General features: G+C 43.1%; 1 long non-coding RNA gene across 1 annotated transcript; it reads left to right on the plus strand.

Annotated features, from left to right (window-relative positions):
• Positions 1 to 2885: 2885 nt before the first annotated feature.
• Positions 2886 to 7650, plus strand: LOC115086232. Its single transcript, XR_003855177.1, has 4 exons — positions 2886 to 3003; positions 3383 to 3545; positions 4844 to 5025; positions 7527 to 7650. It is a non-coding gene; the product is annotated as an uncharacterized LOC115086232 (long non-coding RNA).
• The last annotated feature ends 5192 nt before the right edge of the window (positions 7651 to 12842 follow it).

The following is a 12842-nucleotide window of genomic DNA, read 5'->3' on the forward strand; positions in this document are numbered from 1 at the left end:
ACCCAACCACATTCTCCTTTCTCTTAATCCCAGCTCCCCTCTAATCAAGGGATTCCAAATCATTTTGTTTGTTAAGAACCCTTTTTAATCTCTCTCACCCTAGCATGTACCAACACTGTCTCACATAACTTCCAACCCACTCCATCAATCTCTGCCCCCCCCCTCGCAACCTGTCCCCATTACTCTCTCCCTCTATCGACTGCTGATCTCCTGATCCAGTGCTGCTTACTTCACCGCTGATTCCCCAAGGAATACAGCCTTGGGTTCTTATTTTGCTTTCCATAGACCCCAGGTTGGGAACCACCATTCTAATCTTCACCTTCACCCCCAACCTTAGCCAATGCCCTTTTACTCTCCCCTCTCTCACCTCCAGTGTCTTGAAGCTAATTCACTCACATTTCTCCCATCCTTCAGTTTAATATTTCTGTTACATTGAATGTCGTACAAGCTTTAGAATTAGACATGTCAATCCCCTTTTTCACCCTCCCCCCCCCAATCTGCTCTCTTACCCTCCTCCACTCTGTCCAATGCATCCTGTTGCTCAGCTCCTGCAGCCTGTACAGTTCACAAGGCACCTACTGGGCCCCATTCTCCCACGTGGCATACAGGTTATGGATCAAGACTTCCCATCCCCAAGTCATTGCTCAAGGGACCCACCTCCAAAACATCATTGCTCAGGAACTCATGTGGTTAAATTCCCAGCTGAGTGCCAGCTCCTTGTAGGCTTCCCCTTGCTGTGGTGATGGAGTGCTGTTAGTGGCAGAGCATTTATTTATTTATTTACCTTTGTAATCTAGAACCCATCTTTCCAGTCACTTAAGGCAAGATGCAGCAATATAAAATATATAATGGCATAATTCAGTAAAATGAAAAATAATAAAAATGCAGTAATATAAAGGTTAGGACACTAAAAACAAAAGTCAACTACATTAAAAAGAATTAAAACTCAGAGCAGGAATTAAAGCAGAGCTTTCGCTGACTGTCTAGATTATTTATTTATGAACATTTGATATTCTGCCTTTTCCCAAAGTTGGTCTCAAGGCAGATTACAATAAATCTAAATGAACAGAGGCATTAGAACAGCTTACAGTCAAATCAGAAATTACAATCAATGTAGCATTGGGATGCAGCATAGGAAAACCCATTTGTGAATAGTTTCAAGACCCAGTTGTGTCTCTCTTGTGCATAACACAGACTGCCTCATTGGGAGATCAGGAAGATGAGCCAAAGATGTGGGTGTTTTTGGGATAGGGCATCCAATGTGGATGTTTCCAAAAAAGACAGGCACATCTTGCATACCTATCCAATAGGTTTCTGACAACTCCTCTTTCTCCTCACAGTGTCTGAATGGTACATACTGAACCTCTCTTCTCCCAATTTCTTGCATAGATGGATATTTATAATTCGGCTTTTTGGTGGATTACATTTAGGTACTGCAGGTATTTCCCTAATCCCAGAGAACTTATAATCTAAACTCCTGATTCACTAAGCGTTTTTCTCATAGACACAAAATAGGAGACAAGCCTTAATAAATCTGGCCCTAAGTTTGTACCTGAGCAATTGAGGGTAAAGTGACTTGTCCAAGGTCACAAGGAGTGGAAATAGGATTTGAATGCTGGTCTTCCTGGCTCAAAGACCACTGCTGTTACCACTAGGCTATTCCTCCACTCCTTGGACCCCCTGATGGGGTCTAAGATGACTCCTCTCTTCTCTCCAGTCTCCCTTTTTTAGACAGCTATAAGTCATCCCTCCTTCAGGATGCAGATGGTCCCAGGTTCCTTCTAAGGGAAGGAAACTTTTCCTTTAGAAATCAATGAGATCAGAAAGGAAAAACTACATTCCAATTGATGGGAATACACAGTCCGATCAGAGAAACAAAGATAAAATCATTTCAGTCAGCAGAAGCCCAAAACTACAAAAAGGATAGTGAGGGTGAATGAAAACTCCCATATCCAAAAGAAAACAAAAAAGTCTTCATGGAGATTTGAGTTTTTAAAAAAAGAACTCTGGGAACAGCCGTGGCATGCTGCCCCTAGGAAGGGTAACAAAAATTCCTGAAGGTAAAATGGTTGTCAAAGAGGGATTCACAGTTCACCATCTCCCATATGGGGGAGTTAATCACCCACACTCTTCTCTTGTGTCCTCCCAAACAGGGACTGGTTTAAGCTAAACTGGAAAAGAACTAGCAGGTCTCTCTATATAAGTATGGCAATGATTTAAATTTGATGCAATAAACACAATTTGTGCAGTTAAGGCCCCATGATTACGCACTCTGCTTGCCTGAATGATAGTAGACACTAGACAGCATCCTGGGGGGGGGGAGGCGGGAGAATGGCAAGAGGGGTTAGATTAGGGAGCATAGTAATTTTTCTCTGCTGTGGTCTGTCCACTACAGCATCCCTCTTCTCTACCTGTTCCTGCAAGAGACAGGAGGAGGGGAGGTTTGGATTAGGGAGCTGTGCTTTGTGCTCCATCCACTCTAGCATCACTCTCTCTCTTCTGTTTCCTGTAAGAGACAGGAGGGGTGCGGAGGGGAAAAGAAATGACATGAAATAGAGGGCTCTCAAATAACTGACAATATTTTATTAACTGTCACTACCTATTCCCCATGCATGCTGTATAATGGGGCTTTTACTGTAATTAATCATGTTACCCAATAAATGTAGTCAATTCATCAGGTATTTGGTAGACAATTTAAGTTATGACAATGTAGACAGAAGGATTCACAGTGCAAAGGTGAAATATGGTAGAGCGTATCCACAGTTTCTGTACTTTTCTTGGTGAAGAGATATTTGCTAGCTTTAGTACATTTGTTCTTTTCATTAGTATAGATGGTGACTGTTATATTCTTATCTATTGTATATTTGCAGAGTGAGAGACAGCTCAGCAGACATATTATGTTATGTGCAGAACTGCAGCTGTGTTGCTCAAGAAACATTGCTAGCGGGGAGCACTGACAACCAGATTAAAGGGACTCATGATGTCAAAACCATAGGTACCATGGTAAGGCTGAAACTCAGATGTAGAAAGATAAGTGCTTGTAGCAAAGAAAAGATAACAATGTTGGGGTAATAGTGGGCTAGGATGAAAAGAAACAGATCCAGCTGTCATAACATGCTGGGATAAGAGGAAGCTGGTAAACAATTAAAGAAAATCTCTGTATAAACAACTAATGTGCATACAGAGAACTGAAGGAGTTCTGACAGTGACTATCAGGTCAGTCATTTGTCCCTTCTTCCCAATATTCTGTCTTTATTTCACATATCAATAAATACTTCTAACCTGACTGAATACCATCTTATCTGTAAAGGGGGATAAGCACTGAAAGAAGCCTTCACTGTTTTGCCTTCCAAAGTTTATAGCATAATTCTTTCCTTTTAAGTTACTGATTAAGCCTTTGAGAAACTGCTCTTGCTAAAATGTGGATGGGTAGAGCCTTTGCCAGAAGTAAATCTGATCCTGAAGACCATTAAGATAAGGAACCGAAGCCTAACTACTGATTGAGGAAATGCAAGGTGCTTTGTTTGCATGATGAACATTACATGGTAAGGAGACCAACTACAAAAAAATGTCACAGTAATGCTTGACATAATTTTGAATGGTTTTCTGGATATGGCTTGTCTCTTTATTTTAAGTTTTTCCTTATCAGTGCACAAACAGCCCCGGGTGTAAAGGAATCCTATTGGGGAAATGCAAAAGCTCACAAAAATCCTACCTTGAATCCAAAGTTTTCTCTCTTGCTGATAGCCTGTGTCCTGTCTTTTTGTGGTGGAGATCTGGTTGGGAGTCTCCAGATCTTGATGTTCTGTCCTGCACTGTCTTTAAATTCTGTGTGACTTCTCTGGGGGAAAAAGTCTTTTATTTCCAGTCTTTAACTCTCCTGACTCCAAGTTGTGAGGAGAGGTAGGAAAAAAAAATACTCACCACACAAACCAAAAGGGGAAAAATCCAAATTTCTCTAAATCCAAAAATCCCACTCTGGGTAATGCTGTCACTAGTCTTGCTTCTTCTAGGGAATAGAGGGGTAGCTCACAGGTCTCCAGCCCCTGCTCTCTGGATTGGGGGGTGCCCCTCCCCAAAGGCTATAGGATGTTCCCCAAAACAAGAAAAAAATATTTTAATTCGACAAAATCTCTCTTCTTTAAAACCTAAGCAGACCCTCTCAGACAGGGAGTGTACTGAAAGGGATCTCCTTGAATGCAGGAAAAACACAAAGTTGGTTAAGTGGGACAGGGAAAAATAGCTCCTTATTCTTCAAGAGCCAACTCAAAATGACCACAATCTCTCTACCACTAACTGCCCCTAGTTTCCTCGAGATAGCCAATCACAGTCAACTCATTGGAGAGACTTAAATGGAATGGAAAATCCCACTAAGCTATTAATACTACTGGGCAGGAATCTAAGGGCATCTACAAGTAGACCTGCAAGCTAATTTTCAAAGGAAGACTTCCTGCAAATTATGGGTCAGCAGGTATTGTGGACTTTGCACCAACTTTAGACCAATTGTAAAGTACTATGCACAGTATATTATGCACAGGGATTTCAAAATGTAATTCCCAAGTGTACTTTGCCTTCTCTGCCCTGTTCCTGCCTCCCGCCTGGTCTCTTGTTTTCTGCAGTGAAAGGCTCTTGGACTGTGAAACAGCACATACAGTTTTAACCATGAAGGGAAGGGCAATCTTCTGCCTGGAGAAATGCCCCAGATAACTGCTTGGTTACTCAGCAAATTTCCTTTCCCAAGATCAAGAGAACAAACAAGAAATATACAATGGAGGAAAATGTATTTTCGCTGATATTTTGGGTCTCTGCTCTAAAGAAATAAAAAATAAATCCTTTCTTCTAGAATGAAAATAGCAGAATATCAGCTTAGGGAACATGATGCTACCCACATCCTCAGCGCGTTTACCTGCTGATGTCACTGCATCCTCAGATGTCACCGGAAGCTGTCACTATCAGTACTGCCAGCTGCAAGATCACCTCCACCTCTAGCAGGATGGGAAGCGGAAATTCTAGAAGGACCGGAAGGTTTGTATAATCAATAGGTTTTGAAGGGGCTAATGCCTCCGGTCCTAGCCCTAGCCCTTCAACTGGTATTGTGAACTGTGTCTGACCATTTCTCTGTTTCTGTTGCTTCTTCCTGCTATATGCCTACTATGATCATCTGTTCCTGTTGCATGATCCTGATGATGTTAGGGGTAGATATTCAAAAGCCATTTAGACAACTGAAAAGTTATCCATCTAAATGGCTTAGCTGTGATATTCAGTGACTTATCTGGGCTGCTGCTGGGCCTCCTCTTTTTTTTGGGCTGCTGGTGGGATGGGTTCTTCCGGTGGTCCACTGTCCCGCCTCTTCTTTTTGGGCCACTGCTATGACTCCTTTTGTTTTTGGGCCACTGGCAGGATGGGGTCCACCAATGGCCCACTGGTCCGCCTCTATTTTTTTTTGGCCACCGGGAGATGGGATCTACCGGAGGACCACTGGGCCTCCTCTTCTTTTTCAGCCACCGGCAGGATGCGCTCCACTGATGGTCCTCCTCTTCTTTTCAGCCACCGTGGGACCTCCTCTTCTTTTTCTGCTGCCGGTAGGCTGGGCTCTGTCAGCTGCTCACTGGGCCTCCTCCTTTTTTTTTGCCACCTGTGGGATGGGCTCCACCAGTGGCACAGTGGGCCTTATTTTCTTTTCAATTGCCAGCAGGATGAGTTCCGCCGATGGTTCGCTGTGCCTCATCTCCTTTTTTTTGCCTCCTCTGGGCCTCCTTTTTTTTTTTGGCCACCTGCAGGATGGGTTCCGCTGACAGTGCGCTGGGCCTCTTTTTCTTTTTGGGGCCACCAGCAGGATGGGTTTCATGACAGCACACTGGTTCTTCCTTTCTTTTTTTGGCTGCTGGATGTTCTTTTCTTTTTTTGGCTGCCAGTGGGATGGGTTCCACCAACAGCCTTCTGGGCCTCTTCTATTTCAGCCACCACTGGGTCTTCTCTTCTTTTTGGGCTGCCGGTGGGATAGGCTCCTCCACTGGTGCTCAGGACCACCTTATTTTTTTTGACACTGGTAGGAAATATGAACCCTGCCGACATGTAACTAAATAATGTGCCTGGTGGCAATGTGAGTCAGCCGGCGGGTGTTTTGGCCAGTGGGTGTTTTGGGCCACGTCTAAATTTTGCCACCTAAGTTGGCCGCTTATCTTTGTCTCATTGTAGAACCACCCTTGCTGACACACCTTCACCTCCTATGAGACCAACAACTAGATCAGGATTTCACAAACCTATCTTGGGGACCCTTCAGCATATGCTGGGTATCCATGGCATTTAGATCTATCTCATGCATATTAATTGTGGATATCCTAAAAAACCTACTGATTGTAGGAAACCCTGGACAGGTTTTAGAAGCCCTGACCTTGACTGTTACTGCCACCATCTCCAACAGACTTTTTGTTACAAATTGCTGATATCCATTGACTGAATAAGCCCTCGTGGAAAGTTTTTGGGCAAAGGAATCTTTGCCAGTGGTCTGTGTGGATGGGTTTGTATATTATTGACATTATTGATCAGTAGAAATAAGACATGATAAAATAAGATCCTTTCTTCTTTTGAGTCCCTTAGTCTCTGTCCCCCTTTGGGGAGGAGAACAAGAAAAGCCATGGGTTCTATTGGGTCAGACATGCAAGAAAATGTTGTAGTATCCTTCAGTTTCTGCTCTGAGAAGCCATTGCCCTTGTTCTAATATCTGCCAGACAGATGATAAAAATAATAATTTATTCTTAGCAACCAATAAAATTAGTGGGTGCAGATATGTATAGAGGTCAATTTTCGGTAAGTAGGTAGGTACTCAGGTATCTAAAACCTGTCTTGGATTTTCAAACCCAGGTTCTTTGAACTGCATTTTTCTGGAAATCTGACTACATTAATCCCCCAAATCTATGGCATGCTTGACGATTCAGCATGTTCACTTTGTGCAGCTGCATTTTTGATGGGCACACTTTGCACACACACACTCTGTTTCCAGTTCCTGTGCATGTGGGAGCATAATGCCCTAGTGGTTCAGTGATAGTGGTATGTACTGCCATGCAGAAGATCTGGATTTGATTTCTGCTCCCCAGGCCGGTAAGGGCTTATGATACTGCAGGGGTAATGTGCAGGTTCTGGGAGTGGGGGTGATGTTCCAGTTATTGCCTAATAGTGACACTTTGTAGCTGGACTTAAGTTCTCTGATTGCAGGGTTCCGAAGGGAGCTTTGGTGCATGGGCTCTGGCTGAGGATTATCACTGCAATGACTGGGCTAAATGAGTTGAGAGAAGGATATATAATAGTGGGAAAATCCAGGTAGTTGCAAATGAAGATTCATAGCATCATAGACCAACAGAGGTCAGTGTCAAATTAACTGGAAGCCAACAGGAGCAGGAGGAAATGGCCAAACCAAAAAAAACCCCAAACCAAAAAAAAAGATCTCTTTAATATCCCAAATTAATCTGACTTAGGTTTTTTTTTTCTAAACCATTAACCAGGTCTTTTTTCCTTATATTTTACAGAGTGAATACTGTCATCTTGCCTCAGCCCACCAAAAATCCATGTTAAAAATATTTGAAAAAGTGGCAAAGTATTTGTGTGTTAAGCAGATGTGTAAAACAGAAACAGATGTTCTAAGGAGCCAGGGAGATTCCTGAAGAACTTTCACAGGTATGAACTAAGCAACAGTCACACAGCTAAATAAGTCACTATAATCACCTCCATTAAAAAAAAAAATAAAAATTACTTATTCTAAAAAATAAAAAATCTTCCCTACTCCAATCCCTCATGAGACCCGTGTTTCAATCTTATAGGGTGTTCTTGAAAACATAAATTGCAATTTTAATAACAAAAACTGACATTACTGCATCGGGCATGCCTTCAGTCATACATTATTGTGTAGATCATTTGGGGAACACCTACCAAATGACCACTTCTGATTCCAACATTTGCTGCACCTATTCATAGCCCTAATCTGTCCTACTGCTATTTAGTACTACACAGGGATACCAAGTACCCCAAGGAATATCTGGTGCAGAAGCTGAGAAAAGCTGGATCTTGAAAGCCAGAATTGGAAAGGGGGGGTGTCAATACATGATTATGAGCAGGAATGTGAATTATATAGGAAAGATAGGCAGTAGTCAAACATTTTAGGAGCTGGGGAAAATAGATATATTATTCTAATTTACTCTTATTTTTGGCTTTTCATTTTGGGTTTTTTTTCCTTTTTATTGCTTTATTTTCTGTGATTGTTTCTTTGCTTATTTTGCTCTGTGGTTATTGAATGGGGTTACTTTTTTTTTCTATTTTGCTTTTCTTTGCTTCCCCTACCTCCAGCCATTTCCTATCCCTCCTTTCTTCCCACTGGTCTCTCCCTCTTAGCCATTTCCTCCCCCACCCTTCTGAGCCACTAAATGCTATTCACAACAGATTGGATTCTTCCTCACGGCATTGATAATTCACTTGCTTTCAGACTCGGTAATCATATCCCTCTCATTCTCACATGCTCACACTAAGCAACCATTTCCCCCTCTCCCACACTCACTTTCAACTATCTTGTCCCCTTCTTTCTCACTCAGCAGGCTATCTCCATTCTCTCTCACAGAGCAATAATATCCCCCCTCTCTTACACTTAGCAAAAACATCCTCCTCTCTTGAACAGACTCACACTCAGAATCATATTTCCCTCTCTCAAGTTTAGAAAAATATCCCCCCTCTTACACTCAGCAACAATATCCTGGTCTTTTTTTACAGTTTTACTATGATAGTGTGGCCTTCTGGCCTCTCCTACAAGATCTTTTGGGTTTGGCTCTGGTGTCTTCTCTGGCTGACTGGCTTTGTCCACTTGCAGCCTTTGTTGGTCCTTGCAGAGTTTTTCAGAGCTGAGAAGTTACCCAGTTCCAGGAGGGAGAACTTTTGGCCAGTCCTGGTTTTGAATTTACATCCCAATGCAGTGTGGTATGTATAGTCCTTCATTCTACCCACTGAAATCAATGCTGCAGGTCCCATAGTGCATCAAGATAGGGGTCTCAGAAATGCAGAACTGGGATATCATCTCTCTCCTGGAACTGGGAAACTTGACATCCCTGGGTTAACCTCTAATCCGGGTTCTTTTGTCTGTTGGGATACATGGCTGCAGTTCATCTGGAACAATCTTCTTCTCAATATTCCTGCTTTTCAGATTTTCCTTCTCAGCATATCAGGTACTTGGCATCCTAATAAAGTGATAGAACAGAGGACTCTATTCTCAATTGTCACTCTCCACTGCTGGCTTGGTGGAATACTACCTGAGGGAGCTGAATTATCTGCTTCGCCACCCACTATTCACTCAATCCACAGGGGCTTTAGAATCAGAGGAGGATTCAGAGGACTCTTAAGTCTGAGATGAATATGAGCTAAAAGCTCCCAACCAGTTGACTTGCTTATGCTGGTGCTTTTCTCTGTCCACCCGTTTTTGCTAGGCTTTCCAGATTTTTTAACCATTTTAAAATGGTGAACCAATCTCTTTACATGTCAGGCCTAATCCCAACCTAATCCCAATTAGAGCTGACACAAAAGTACTGGTTACCCATAAAAAATGAAGTATTTTCTCAGTCTTTTTCTACATGAAACATTCCTTCCCGTGTAAGCCCACATGAAACTCAGTTTCTGAAGCCTTCTGGTGTGCAGCTGGGAGGGACTATGCAGGGCATTTTTCTCCTGCTGATGCTGGCAGCTCTAATCCAGCTGCAATCCTGTGCCTTGTGGATCATGAAGGAGGCAGCTATAATTTTTCCAAAACAGCCTGGTGCTGTTTGGGTGGAAGGGGAAGTACTTCATTGCTGTTGCAACTCTCCCACAACCATATTTGCCCGTGGTTGGTGGCTCCCTCCCGGATCTCATCCAGTAAGCACTGTAGGTGTTCAGGCTGCCCATTCAACTGCTGCTTGCTGGCTCCTCTTGCTGACCTCTGTGGACTACTGGGTCACAATATCCTGATCCCTGTTATGTAGCTGGTTTGTTGTTTGTCCAGGCAGCAGATTACACGGCTCTCCTGTCCTTCGTTCATGCTCCATTCATGATCCATAGTTTCTGGAATGCCCCCTGCCTTTTATCCACAGGGCTTTGGAGTTATTTGTGAATTTGGAGCTTGCTGCACTTATGAGGTCTGCTCTGTGAGTGCTATGTCGGCTGCCATGGGTAGCCATTATGTTCATGTCCATAAGTCACATGTGTCTCCTGTTTTGTGCCCCTCTCCCAGGCTATATACCTCTGTTACTCTTTGCTCTTCCATGCTCTGTGTTCTGACTGAATACTGAACAGATCTTTCTTCCAGCTGTCCCAGGATACGATATTGCTAGCACTGGTGAAAGTTTCACATCCTTCACTCTATGCCTGGATGTTGATGCAACCAACCAGCAGCCATTTGCAGTGAGGGTAAAGATTTCTTGCCAGGGCTGGGGTGTGGAGTCTCTCACTTCCGCAGGCAGTAAAAAAGGCAGCTTCTTCTGGGAGTGAGGGAGCATCTCTTCCCGTTTCAGTCTTCCTACCTTCTGACAGCATTTTTACAATTAAAGTGCATCTCAGATGGTCCCTGTTTAAGTACCCGCCTACTCCCCATCCCCAGCTGCCAAGTCACCCCTGCCCCCCACAGCACTGCCTCCGCCCACTAGGAGACACCTGGTCTGCATGGGCCAGAAGGAGGAGGAAACAGTGGCAGCAGTAGAATCGGCTTTCACATCAGAGGAAGGAGAAGCACCAGTGGTGGCTGAATTGACCCAGAGTCCACCACAGCTTCAGAGGTGCAAGGCTTTGAGGCTTGTGGAAAGAGGGAATGTGTAGGGTGTCTATCCAGGGAAAAAGGGAATGATATCGGGGTCCATACAGGGGAAGAGGAAAAGTGATGGGATCTGATTTGGGGATGGAGAATGGGAAGTTAGAGAATTCTTGACTCTATCCTGATTGGGAAGGGAGAGTGTACTGCAGTCAGACCTGCGGGGGGGGGGGGGGGGCAGGGGCATGGAAAGTAAGATTGTGAGAGTCTGCAGGGAAGGGGGTGATATTTGGGGATGTGGAAAAGAGAGTTCATATGCAACTTCTTCTTCCTCCTCCCCCATCTCCGCTATGTCCTAGACGTCTCTGTGGTCTCTGAGATATTTTACTAATATTTAGTTTCTGTGTTGGGATCTTTAGCAATCTAGCTTGCACTGGTTTCCCAGTAGGAAGTGAATGTTTTCTAATTGTTTTTTTGGAGTGTGTTGCATCACAGTGTGCCTGATATTAGAGGTCGTTTGCATTGCTGTTAATGAGATGACAGCAGAATGTGAATATTGTATTCTTGTATGGTGAGTTGGAAGGGGGATGAATCCTAATCCTGCTCTGCACCCATTGCTGCAGGAGTTTCTGTAAATTCAGGGTATTTTTACAGAAACCTGGGTGTGGGGTTTAAATTGGACTTTTGTCATATCCTCTACAGACTTCACTCCCATATACAGTAGAAGAATTGATTGAAAGATGCTAACAAACATTGCATAGAAGGTCCTTGAGACTTTTTTTGTAACGTCTTTTACAGCCAATTTAAAAGTGGGGCCAACCACTGGGTGTGGGCACGATTCATGGAAATGCACTTTGACTTGCCCCCTCCATATCTACTTTGCCTCAGCCATTCACCCTCCCCCCCCCCCCCAAAAAAAAAAATGTCTGAATCTCTGGTACTCTGGTCTCTCCTCAGTGATTACAGGGTGCACACAATACTGGGGGCTACACCTCTAATATCAAATTGTCTTTCCTCTTTAACCCCTAGTTGAAGGGTTTATTTCTTATTTACTGCAAAACCCCAGGACTGGAATCCTGACCAGTGCAGTATACAACAATATAAAAATCATATTCCAACACAGAGAACATAAAGCATCATCTAAAAAAGCCAACCAAACAGAAATCACTCTTGCCTATATGTCCTGTAATTTATAATTTCAAAGAGATGGAACAAATACATTTTGATCTGAAGATCAGAAACGATGTATAGACCTTCATGGAATCAGAAGCTTAATGAGAGAAAGCAAATTTGTATTACAAAGAATTTTAAGGATAATTGTAAATAACTTAGGGGCCTATTTACTAAAGGTTATCTCCCATTTTGTATTTATTAGAAAAATGCTTAGGAAATGTGGCCCTTAAATTGAGCTCTGTGCTATACAGGCAAGCAGTGCAATTCTCTAAGTTTGGGTGTAATATTAGCTCTCTAACGTATACCAGTAATTAACCTTGCCACTGTGTTTTGTGCTAGGATAAACCTCCTGGGCCCTGTGTGTTAGGTGTATAGTCCTTTAACGGTAAAAATAAACAAGCTGTAGAAAGCAGATGTTTCAACAAACCTTTACTGTAAAAATGGTTCAAACATGAAAATATCACACTTGCTACAAGTCTCTTTCAGATAATGGCCATAAAGCAATTCAGATTAGTAAATCTGTGATCCCTTGATCTGTCCCGTCTTTATCCTTGGATAGCATGAGACAGCCTCCCAGAGTCTAAATACTTGGGATTCACCACTTGCTCTTGCGCTCTCTGTTTTTCTCCACATCTTCCCTCCTGTAGCTTGTGGGCACCTCTGCAGCTGTTCACTGTGGCTGAGCATCCGAAATGGTAGCTCAGATACCTCCTCTCTCCTCCCGGTGATGAAACCTGTTAGATGTCCACTCCTCCATCACCAACTGAACAAATGAATTGCTTAGATTAAGGAATATCAAGATGACTTGAAAAAGGAAAAAACAACTTCTCTGTGCTCTCTGCTTCTATAGAAACATAGAAGTTTTTATCTGCTCTTCACGGGCAGGAAGGGTGGAATAAAACTTCCAACAAAA

Source organism: Rhinatrema bivittatum, chromosome 2 (genome assembly GCF_901001135.1).
Source record: "Rhinatrema bivittatum chromosome 2, aRhiBiv1.1, whole genome shotgun sequence".
NCBI lineage: Eukaryota > Metazoa > Chordata > Amphibia > Gymnophiona > Rhinatrematidae > Rhinatrema > Rhinatrema bivittatum.